Below are 12,226 nucleotides of genomic sequence, written 5' to 3'. Positions count from 1 at the left end.
TAATGGCTTATGCTGCACGTTCCAGGGACTATTTTCTAAAACCCAGTCCCTGGCAGAAGAATTAATGAATGAAAAAACAAACAAGTTTAGTCCAGCCAAACTAACCTTAATCGGAGCAGTTTACCCCACATCAGCTCAACAATCTTCTGCAATAACCAAAATTCGGAGTAGCTCCAACAAACTGCCCCACCAAAGCATACTTCCAGCCTGAACCTTTCTTCAAACACGTGACGTGGGGGGTTTCACAACGAAAGAACCTTTAACCCTCCGTCGGGGGAAAGAAGTCCAATTCTTGCTCGTTTCCCACCGCAAACAACTTCCTCCAGTTCATGGATCTCCAAGAGACATAGACCAGGAAACCCCTAAGAAGATGACAAAAAAGAACAACATAATCAAGGAAATCGAAGAAATGCTTCGTTTCAGTCGTTGTTAGTCTAGCTAACGTGCACCGAAGAAAACTTAACGTGTGTCATCACTATCAAATTACTTAAATTCAATACTAATACTTATTTATTATAAACTTTAATGATTTGGATTGATACTATGATTTAGTAATGTTCACTAATAATAAAATTATAAGATTGATAATGATTTGATAATAATGTTTAATAATGATTACTACTATTTGATAATATTTTTTGATTTTTTAAATACCAAACAAATTTTTTAATTGATTTTTATAAATTTTAAGATTATATTCGATTCAATTTTTACTCCTTACTCAAATGAAAATTTTTTATTAAAGGTTTTGAAATTTAATCGAGTAAAAAACTCAATTTTGACTAAGTAGTACCGAGACTGCTAAGCATACCGAAACCATGGAACAGAACCTCAAAATGGTACTGATACTACTAATGATGATTTTATTATTATTTAATGATTTTATATTTAATGATTTTATTTTAATGATTTAGTAATGATATGATTAAGTAATAATTGCTAATAATGATTTATTATTAATATTTAATGATTTGATACTAATGATTTAGTAATGATTAGTAATAATGAAATTATAATAATTACTAATAATGATTTAACAATGATTACTAATAATTATTTAATAATGATTAAATATTTAAATAGAATTTATTCAATTTAAATCTAATTATAAATATCCAATCTATAACTAGTCGAATTTATATTTATAAATAGTCAAATTTATTCTTTTTACATTTTACGTGGAGACATGCGTATTTAATATTTAATATTATAATATTTAAGTTTTAATAAAATTTAACATAACATATTTAAGTTTATTTTAAATTGAAATTTAAGTTTTTAAGTTAAGGTTAAAAAATTCTAAATACGCAACTTATGTTTAGAAATAAAATACTATCTAATTTAAATATTTAATTTTAAACAAATAAGAATGAGTTTATAATTGTTGTCGATGTCGGGGTGTTGTTGAATGATAATGTCGGGCGGACGTCTAATGCGTTGCGGTCGTTACGGTTTCTCAAGAGTATAGTACTTATTCTCCTCATTCATTGGGGGCATTTCAACTGGTGATGTAAATATATTCCAACCACTATGGTCTGCCATTCCACCAGTTTGCTCTTCCATCCCACTTGGAAACGTTGACTGACAAATACTGGTATTTGACATCATAGAGTCATTTGGTCAAAGTCATACGTCGACTCAACATGGGAGAGTAGATGGGTGCCAGAGGCTGCACAAACTCTGGTACGTATGTCAGGACAGTAGAGTCATCAAATGCGTGATGCAACGATCCCGCATCACCAAACTGTTGTGGTGCGCTATTATCCACATGGGTTATTTCCACTTCAGGTTTTGAGATGAACTCCCCTCCCACTCGGTAGAGTATTCAGCTTCACCAAATATTTTCTTAAATTTCAAAAACTGTCGTCTTTCTACCCTTGTTGTCAAGAACGACTTTCCATTATCCCAATAATAATCAAGGTAAGCCGAAGTCTCAAAATTAAAGTCATCGTCTTGAATAGGATCAAGAGTTGGCAAGAATGAAGCCCTATTGTTCCAAGCATTAATGTAGTTGCATGCTTCTCAACCCAATTCACCTTTCTTTACGGCGACCATCTAATTTGTGGAGGAGTCATGATCCCATGGACTCAGCAGAATAGGTTGGTGGAAGCCAAATTGCTTCAACACTCTATCCGAAAATTGGATCTCAACAAAAGCAAAATCAATGGTGTAACACACACCAATATTGACCCCATCAAAACATCGTGCGGCACACACGCCATAATTTCTGCATCTACGTATGGTCTCCAATTAAATTGTAAAATTAAACTAACAATAATTGATTAAATCAATAATATAGTTAAATTAAATAATAATTAATAATAAAAGATTATATATACCTCCTTTTTGCCCTTAATGTCGATCTTCACCCTAAACTCTTTAATATTATTGTGCACCAACCTCGTGCCTTCTATTTTATGCCTCCATCTATATATCAATCACAACAAAAATAGATCATTTTGTTCAATATTTTAATCAAATAAATAATTTATAATTAATATTTTATATTAAAATAGAGAATTCATATTACCTTCCAGCAAGTGGAAAGTCAACCGCAGTCCGACTAATCGGTGTCAAAAACGGAAGTCTATACCAAGCCCATGATTGTAGCAGTATCAGACATCCATCAAATTCTATTGTATTATTATTATTCACGACTAATGACGCCTTGCACATCTCACTAAAGAACGCCAATATCGCCGATCCCCGGCTATATTGCCTAGTATTCACAAAATTTCTTAAAATAAAAGATATTGAGTGTGAACAACCGGATTTATCCGGCATCAAAATTCCCCCAATCAACTACAATATATATGCTCGTGTTGCATATATAATTTCTTGTTCCGTACTATTTGGTTGGAGCTGAAATTGATTCTTCAACCATGACAACATAACACACAACCATTTACACTCTGGTGTTACTGTCGTTTTCTCAAGAAACGCACTGCAAAGTTGTTCAACATTATTGTACTCATTTCTTATTACCACCGGCATCCTATTTGTTTAGACCCCGAGTTGCATTGCCACATCCTCCACACGAAAAATGAAAATGTGTGCGTTTTCTGGTCTCCAACGTTCAATCAACGCACTAATCAACTGAGACCAACTTGTATTCTCGCAAAAATGTTACATAGTAAAATCCAGCTTGTTGCAAGTTTTCTTCTATCAATTGGTTTGGCTTGGCCGGAATATTTAGCAATGACGAAGGACTCACTGCTCGTCCTCCTGCAATTAAATAATTCAAAAAAATTATCACAATCATAAAATAATCTTCAAATATTTAATAATAATAATTCATTAAACAAATATTTAATTTTATTAAATAATAACACCATTATTCCCAATGAGTAGAAATATGTTGATTGTCAAGTCTCAGTAGTGGATTTTGGTCAGCCATTCGAATGAATATGTAAAAAAAAGTAAACACAATATTTAAAAAATCATTTAATATAATCTAATGTTAATACCTAATTTACACACACACATAACAAAAAATAACGAATTATAACTTAAACTAATAAACTATTTTTTTATATAATCCAACTTACTTAAACTAACAAACTAAAAACCCATTAACTAATTTTTTTTCATATAATATAACTTCAACAAACAAACAAACTAATATAAATTAAATGACATATAATAAAAAATTAATATAATTTAAACTATAACTATTTTTAATAAAATAACGACATATAATAAATTAAATATAATTCAACAAACAAATTAAATATAATTCTTCAACATTAATCTAACTTAAACTAACAAACTAATTAACTAAGTTTTTGTTATATAATATAACTAACCCTAAACTATGTCTTAACTAACTAACAAACAAACTAATAATTTAAATTAATTACCAAATTACCAAATTACCTTACGGGTCTTCTTCTTCTTCCTTTCCTTTTTTTCTCTATTTCTTTCTTCTTACAACCGAACCCCTTCCCACCCAATATATAACCCTAAACCCAGCTACAAATGCAGCAAATTATTGCATGTAATAATTTATCACAGGCTGCAAAAAATTCATGCATCAATTATTGCATTTAAACCCATGAATGCTGCAATAATGCAGCTATTATAGCTGCATGCAGGGGATGCATGCATGAGGGGAGCAAAGCTGCAGCAGAGGCTGCAGGGAATCACAGCAGTTTGGTTGCCGGGATCACAAGGCGATATAAGGTCATCCGACATACATGACGACCTCCATTGTGGGATGGGATCGACCTACGTGCATGGCCATGCACAGCTTTAGCAATGCATACAGGACGCTCGGATGACTTAGCGACCTCTTTGGTCGCTCGGAGCACCTAGCGACCTACTGTTTGGATTGTAACATTAACCCCATTTCATTAATTAAATTATCGACAACATTATTTGATGAATTTTTTTAATGCATTATCTCACAAATTTTACCAATAAAAAATATTATAATTTTTATAATATTTTTGATCGGGCCGTTGGTTGAAGTTAAATTAGAAGACTATCATACGAAACAAATTTTAATTAGAAGATCCTTCAAAAAAAAAAAATTAATTAGAAGCGTGGAATATATAATTCTAGATCCTTCTATCCACCAGAATCCAAAACGAGTGTAAAACAAACATCCACCTTTCAGCTACCTCTCAAAAGTGTTCCAACTCTAGATCTCGACCGTTCATTTCCCCTATAACTCCATCTCTAACAACAAATATACCTTCCTTCAACCCTTACCTCTTTCTCTCTCCCTCGCCGTCTCTCGTGTGCTCTTGTGGCTCTCTGCAACCCTCTCATATCTATTCGAGATCAGTTAGTTCTCTCTCTTGTATCTTTTTATCGTCTGATTTTGTGAGTATTTATTGATTTTTTGTTGATTTTAGGATCTGATCTGGGAAAAAAAGATGTTTGGGAGAGCGCCAAGAAAAGCGACAATACTAAATACTATGAGATATTGGGAGTACCCAAAACGCTTCCCAAGATGATTTGAAGAAGGTTAGAAAAGCTGCTATTAGAATCATCCTGATAAGGGTGGTGATCCTGAAAAGGTTGATTTTTTTTTATTTTAGTTTTCTCGTTTTTTGGACTGATTTTGTGTTTTTAATAACCCGGGGTTTGTTTGTTTCGTTGATTCTTTTTGTTGATCGGAGCGGATTATGAACTAATCTATTATCATATGCTTTGATCTAGTTCTTTTTGAATTCCGTGATTCGTTTTTTAGTAACTGGTAATCGATTGGGTCGAAAGGTTGATAGAATTGAGGTCTCATGGATTCAGATGGTTCTGCTTAAACCATCTTGTTGTTAACTTGTATAGAAAGTAGCTTGTTTGATTATGCTTGTGTTTTGGAAATGGTTAAAATTTTGGGTTTTGAGCTATGCTACTTTGACCGTGACTTGTGTGAATGTCGAATATGCTCAATTTTTTATCTGTGAAGACTTTATTTTCACGTAGTTTTGAGGGTCTTTGTAGTGCTATATATATCTACATTATTGTCTGAATACATTCCAATGTTGATGCCACGTACGATTATCAATGTAGACTGGAGAGTAACATGGGATTTTGAGTATGTTGGTTTTTGACTTATTTCCATGTTTTGTGTTCTGATTATTTATTTTGTGTCATGCATGCCATTTGTGTCCAGTATTTTCAGGATTACTAGGAAGTTTTTTTTTTGTCAGGTTTTCTTTTGGAAAAGTTTTGAATTTTTTGGTGTATGTTGGTTGTTTAACTTTTCTATAAAGTAGCTTGTTTGATGTGGGTTTGTGTGTTGGAGTTCAGTTTAAAGAGTTGGCTCAAGCTTATGAGGTGCTGAGTGACCCGAGAAGCGGGATATATGATCAGTATGGCGAGGATGCTATTAAAGAAGGAATGGGTGGTGGTGGTGGTGCCCATGATCCATTTGATATATTCCAATCCTTCTTCGGTAGCAGTCCTTTTGGTGGTGAGATTTTGGATTAATTCTTTCTCTTTCTGTTTCAGTGGTTTGAATATATAGAATTTTCATCATTCCAAGCTGAAATCTTGGTTGCCTGTTCAGGTGGCGGTAGCAGCCGAGGTCGAAGACAAAGAAGGGGAGAGGATGTTGTCCATCCCCTCAAGGTTTCTTTGGAAGATCTCTATAATGGAACTTCCAAAAAGCTTTCTCTTTCACGCAATGTAATTTGCACCAAATGCAAGGGGTAAGTCTTTGAATTGTGTAATTTTTGTGTTGCAACTTTGCTTTTACGGCACCAATAGTGGTTAGGCTGCCTTTTATTTGTTCTATTTTTAACAGAAAATGTTCTTGAAAATCTTGCAGTAAAGGGTCCAAGTCAGGTGCATCACTGAAATGTTCTGGTTGTCAAGGTTCAGGAATGAAAGTCTCCATCAGGCACCTTGGTCCTTCCATGATCCAACAGATGCAGCACCCTTGCAATGAGTGTAAGGGTACCGGTGAAACCATCAATGACAAGGACCGATGCCCACGGTGCAAAGGCGATAAGGCTGTCCAAGAGAAGAAAGTCTTGGAGGTTATTGTTGAAAAGGGTATGCAGAATGGACAGAGGATTACTTTCCCCGGTGAAGCTGATGAAGCTGTAAGGCCAATAAATTGGCTCTTGCTTTTCTTTCTGTCATTTTTAACTGACTTGCATTTTGTTTTGTATTGTCGAATACAATTTTCCTGTTGTCAGTACCTTGGTTGTCTGTTAACAATTTCTCATTTGCAGCCCGACACAGTAACTGGGACATCGTCTTTGTCCTCCAACAGAAAGATCATTCAAAGTTTAAAAGAAAGGGTGATGACTTAATAGAACATACATTGACACTTACTGAGGCACTCTGTGGCTTCCAGTTTATATTGACCCACCTAGATGGCAGGCAACTACTTATTAAGACCCAAACTGGTGAAGTGATTAAGCCTGGTATGTGTCAAATTTCTGCCGACTTGCATAAATTGCAGCATTCGTTTTCTAATGATAATATCTGTGCATCTGTCATCTTTTGGGTGGTATCTCGGTAGTGGTTGAATCGTCGTTTTTTTAAGCCTCTTTATGTTTTAGTAGGTATTGACCCTTTTAGTAGGTGTTTGTTTAATAACCCCTCATCTGTTAGCCCGATGTTGATCTTTACAACTGGTACCATATGTGATATGTTACTGATTCGTAATTCCGCTTTGCGATACAAAGATCAATTCAAGGCCATAAATGATGAAGGAATGCCCATTTATCAAAGGCCATTCATGAGGGGTAAACTATACATTCACTTCACTGTCGATTTTCCCGACTCCTTGGCTCCTGACCAGTGCAAGGCACTTGAGGCCGTGCTACCTCCAAGGACCTCAGCCCAGCTGACTGATATGGAGCTGGACGAGTGCGAGGAAACAACTCTACACAATGTCAACTTTGAGGAAGAGATGCGTAGGAAACAGGCACAAGCTCAAGAGGCTTACGAGGAAGATGATGACATGCATGATGGTGCCCAAAGAGTGCAATGCGCCCAGCAATGATCGAACAAGTGGAATGTACTATTGTTTAACAAAATTATTTGAAAATATCATTCTCAATATTGTTGTTTGCTTAGCCTTTTTATCCTAGAGTGCTGTTAGCTCTGGGAACTGGTATAACGTATGGAAAGATTTAGCTTTTGGAAGTTGACCTATTTGTTTATTATATACAACCTTTTGCCCTTGTGATGTTGGGATCAAATATTGTTGGTTATCCATTTACTAGGCTCGTTTGGACTTCACTAATATTATTGTTTTGATGTAAATTACATCTAAATTATTTGCAACTTTTTTGAGGTCTAAATTGAAGACAATTGGTTTTAAGTATATTTAAATCCTGTTGCAATATTATTATATCAGTTAATTAAATTAATCCTATATAAGTCAATTTCGGATATTATTATTGTTTTCAAGAAAACAATAATTCTTTTGTTATTTTTATTTGATTCTCTTTATTTCATCTTGGTTACAGTAAGCAACTTGGGCTTTCTTCAGTTCTCTAAGCCAAACTTTGGGGCATTTTGGAAGAGTTGAAACTTGCATGGGCTCGTGGATTTGAGAAGGGTTCGTTTCAAAGTGATAGTTTTGATGTTCACAATCTCTTATTTTTCACTTATCTGATGAGAAAGTAACAAGCACTGATTGATTTGTCAAAGATTCTTCTTCTTACTCGTATAAACTTTTCTTAGAGTGCAGGAATATTTGATTCACATAATGTAAGATTATATTTGAGAGTAATATTATTGGAGTATAAATCTCTTATTTTTCACTTATCTGATGAGAAAGTAACAAGCACTGATTGATTTGTCAAAGATTCTTCTTCTTACTTGTATAAACTCTTTAGAGTGCAGGAATATTTGATTCGTATAATGTAAGATTATATTTGAGAGTAATATTATTGGAGTATAAATCTCTTATTTTTCACTTATCTGATGAGAAAGTAACAAGCACTGATTGATTTGTCAAAGATTCTTCTTCTTACTCGTATAAACTCTTCTTAGAGTGCAGGAATATTTGATTCACATAATGTAAGATTATATTTGAGAGTAATATTATTGGAGTATAAATCTCTTATTTTTCACTTATCTGATGAGAAAGTAACAAGCACTGATTGATTTGTCAAAGATTCTTCTTCTTACTCATATAAACTCTTCTTAGAGTGCAGGAATATTTGATTCGTATAATGTAAGATTATATTTGAGAGTATATTATTGGAGTATAAATCTCTTATTTTTCACTTATCTGATGATGAAAGTAACAAGCACTGATGATTTGTCAAAGATTCTTTTTCTTACTCGTATAAACTCTTCTTAGAGTGCAGGAATATTTTATTCACATAATGTAATTATATTTGAGTAATATTATTGGAGTATAAATCTCTTATTTTTCACTTATCTGATGAGAAAGTAACAAGCACTGATTGATTTGTCAAAGATTCTTCTTCTTACTCGTATAAACTCTTCTTAGAGTGCAGGAATATTTGATTCGTATAATGTAAGATTATATTTGAGAGTAATATTATTGGAGTATAAATCTCTTATTTTTCACTTATCTGATGAGAAAGTAACAAGCACTGATTGATTTGTCAAAGATTCTTCTTCTTACTCGTTAAACTCTTCTTAGAGTGCAAGAATATTTGATTCACATAATGTAAGATTATTTGAGAGTAATATTATTGGAGTATAAATCTCTTATTTTTCACTTATCTGATGAGTAACAAGCACTGATTGATTTGTCAAAGATTCTTCTTCTTACTCGTATAAACTCTTCTTAGAGTGCAGGAATATTGATTCGTATAATGTAAGATTATATTTGAGAGTAATATTATTGGAGTATAATCTCTTATTTTTCACTTATCTGATGAGAAAGTAACAAGCACTGATTGATTTGTCAAAGATTCTTCTTACTCGTATAAACTCTTCTTAGAGTGCAGGAATATTTTATTCACATAATGTAAGATTATATTTGAGTAATATTATTGGAGTATAAATCTCTTATTTTTCACTTATCTGATGAGAAAGTAACAAGCACTGATTGATTTGTCAAAGATTCTTCTTCTTACTCGTATAAAACTCTTCTTAGAGTGCAGGATATTTGATTCGTATAATGTAAGATTATTTTAGAGTAATTATTGGAGTATAAATCTCTTATTTTTCACTTATCTGATGAGAAAGTAACAAGCACTGATTGATTTGTCAAAGATTCTTCTTCTTACTCGTATAAACTCTTCTTAGAGTGCAGGAATATTTGATTCACATAATGTAAGATTATATTTGAGAGTAATATTATTGGAGTATAGCATTACTCTAGGAATGTTGTATTACTTTATGGGCCGTTTGGTTCGCGGAAAAGAACATTATATCAAGGGGAATAATTTTTTTTCCATAATTGCATTCTCACGTTTAGTTCACGAAAAATATTATACCTAGAGAATAATATTTTTTTAATAGTAGTATTTTTTTGGTTAAAATAGTGGGATATCATTACCTTCAAATTCTTAGGTATTAGAAAATATTCACCAGACTAATAATTTCTTTTTATAATGATCATTTCCATTATTTTTTATACTTAAAATTAAAATAAATAATAATATAAAAGATTCGAATTTAGTAAAATATTAATAAATTTCAACATTTAAATATATTTTGTTTTTTAATATTCAATATATTATTTTATATAATTTTTGAGGTAAAAAAATATGATTGTAAAAAAGTAATTATTTAAAATAATATCTAACTTTAAGTTATTAAAAATAGATCATATACATTAAAAAAATAATATTTTTGTCCATTCGAGATCATATATTATTATTAGGCAAAATAGTAACTTTGCCCCTGTAGTAGACTTAATTTATCACTTTCGCCCCTATTGTGTTTCGCATCAATTAGCCCTCAAAGTTCTAAATTACACCATTCTATATCATATCCTAACTTAAAATCCTAAATTATAAAGCCTAAACCCTAAATCGCAACCTCGCAACCTCTAACCATAAGTCCTAAACCATAAATCACAATTCAGTATTTATAATTTAGGGTTTTAAGTCATGAGTATGATATAGAATGATGCAATTGAAACTTCAAGTGTTAATTGATGCCAAAACACAATAAGAGCGAAACTGATAAATTGGATCGCCACATGGGCAAATACAACCCTTAAGCCTTATTTTATATTTATTATATTTTATATAAACAAATATGATGTTTTTCAAATTATTTAAAAATAAAATTTAATATACTTATCATAAATGTATTTTTCCGTTATACTACACAATTTGGTTGGAGGAATATAAGATTAATTGGATACGATTTTTACTAAATTATCCTTGTGATATATATATATATATATATATATAATATATAACAAGTAAAACTTTAATATTAATTAAAATATTTGAATGGAAATTTATAAAACATTTTAAATTATACACATCTAAGTTTAAAGAAAAATACTTTAACATATAATATATATATAAAATTTATAATTTTAAATAATTTTCATAAGTATCATATTTATTTATATAAAATAATATATAAAAAATTTTAAATAATTACATTTTTCACAATAATAATATTTTCATCTCATAAAATTATAAATAATTAAGATATAAATATAAAAATAAAATAATTTTAACTACTCAAATTTATCAATATTTTATTAAATTAACTCTTGTATATTATTATTATTAAGTTCATAATTTTTGAGTAAAACACGAAGAATAAGAATTGAGAATTATCTATATGAAAAAAAACATTATTTCAAGAGTATTAGTGTCCAAAGTGGTGGGAATTGTTTATTACTTAAGAATTTGGAGGTACTAAACGTTCCCACAATTTTAACTCAAAAATATTGTTATTGGTAATAAGTTATTACCTTAATAATCTTTTCCGTGAACCAAATATTAGAATACAATTCCGGAAAAGATCATTCCACTTGATAATAATATTTTCCGCGAACCAAACATCCCTTAATAATAATTTAGGTATTTGTTCATCAAAAAAGAAGGAAAAAAAAAGTAACCTCATTATTTCATTTTTATATTGTTCAAGGAGATTATAATACAGCACTGAGAATATGGAATCTGCAGCATCTGTTTGATGGGGCATAATACTTCCTAACATGATTAGCAAGTCAATCTCCAACTACATTCGCACATTGTAACAAAATTAAAAGAACACTGTTGACATTATGTTTAATAAATTTAAAGAGTATTATTGATGGACATGTTGGAGTTTCTGTTCACCCCCATTGATTTCAATGGGGAGTGCGACATCTCACGTATCGTGTTTCAATTGTTTTTAATAAATTTATTAAGATTATGATCAATTTTAAACAAAAAGCTAAAGGACCAAAGTAGAAAAATGGTATTGTTTTAGGGACTAATATGTATTAATCTATTTCTAAATAAAAACCCAAGACTTGATGTAAAAAAAAAAAAATTGTTCAAACTATACATCTTTTCATTTAAGTGCTATATTTTTCTTTCGTTAATATAGATTTACGTGTTATCATTTTAAGTGTGGTTTGTAACTCTCGTTAAAAATTGTTATTTCACACATATTGTGTTATATAATTTTGAAATTTTTATTTAAACTAAAATTTAAAACTATAATTTTTAGAAAAATCTAAATTATTTTTTATAAAAAAGTAAAACCTAAATAATTTAATTTTCAACCTCAAACGTCAATCATGATGTCATCATTATCACTATCGATCCCAACATTGTTATTGTTGTTCTGATCACACCATCGACAAATAACTACCTCA

The 12,226-nt window shown here is 31.2% G+C and overlaps 1 pseudogene; it reads left to right on the top strand.

Annotated features, from left to right (window-relative positions):
- Positions 1-4,880: 4,880 nt before the first annotated feature.
- On the top strand, positions 4,881-7,664 carry LOC120154561 (annotated as a pseudogene).
- The last annotated feature ends 4,562 nt before the right edge of the window (positions 7,665-12,226 follow it).

This window comes from Hibiscus syriacus, unplaced genomic scaffold, assembly GCF_006381635.1.
Source record: "Hibiscus syriacus cultivar Baekdansim isolate YM2019G1 unplaced genomic scaffold, ASM638163v2 tig00111132_pilon, whole genome shotgun sequence".
Lineage (NCBI taxonomy): Eukaryota > Viridiplantae > Streptophyta > Magnoliopsida > Malvales > Malvaceae > Hibiscus > Hibiscus syriacus.
This window is presented reverse-complemented; position numbering and strand designations above follow the sequence as displayed.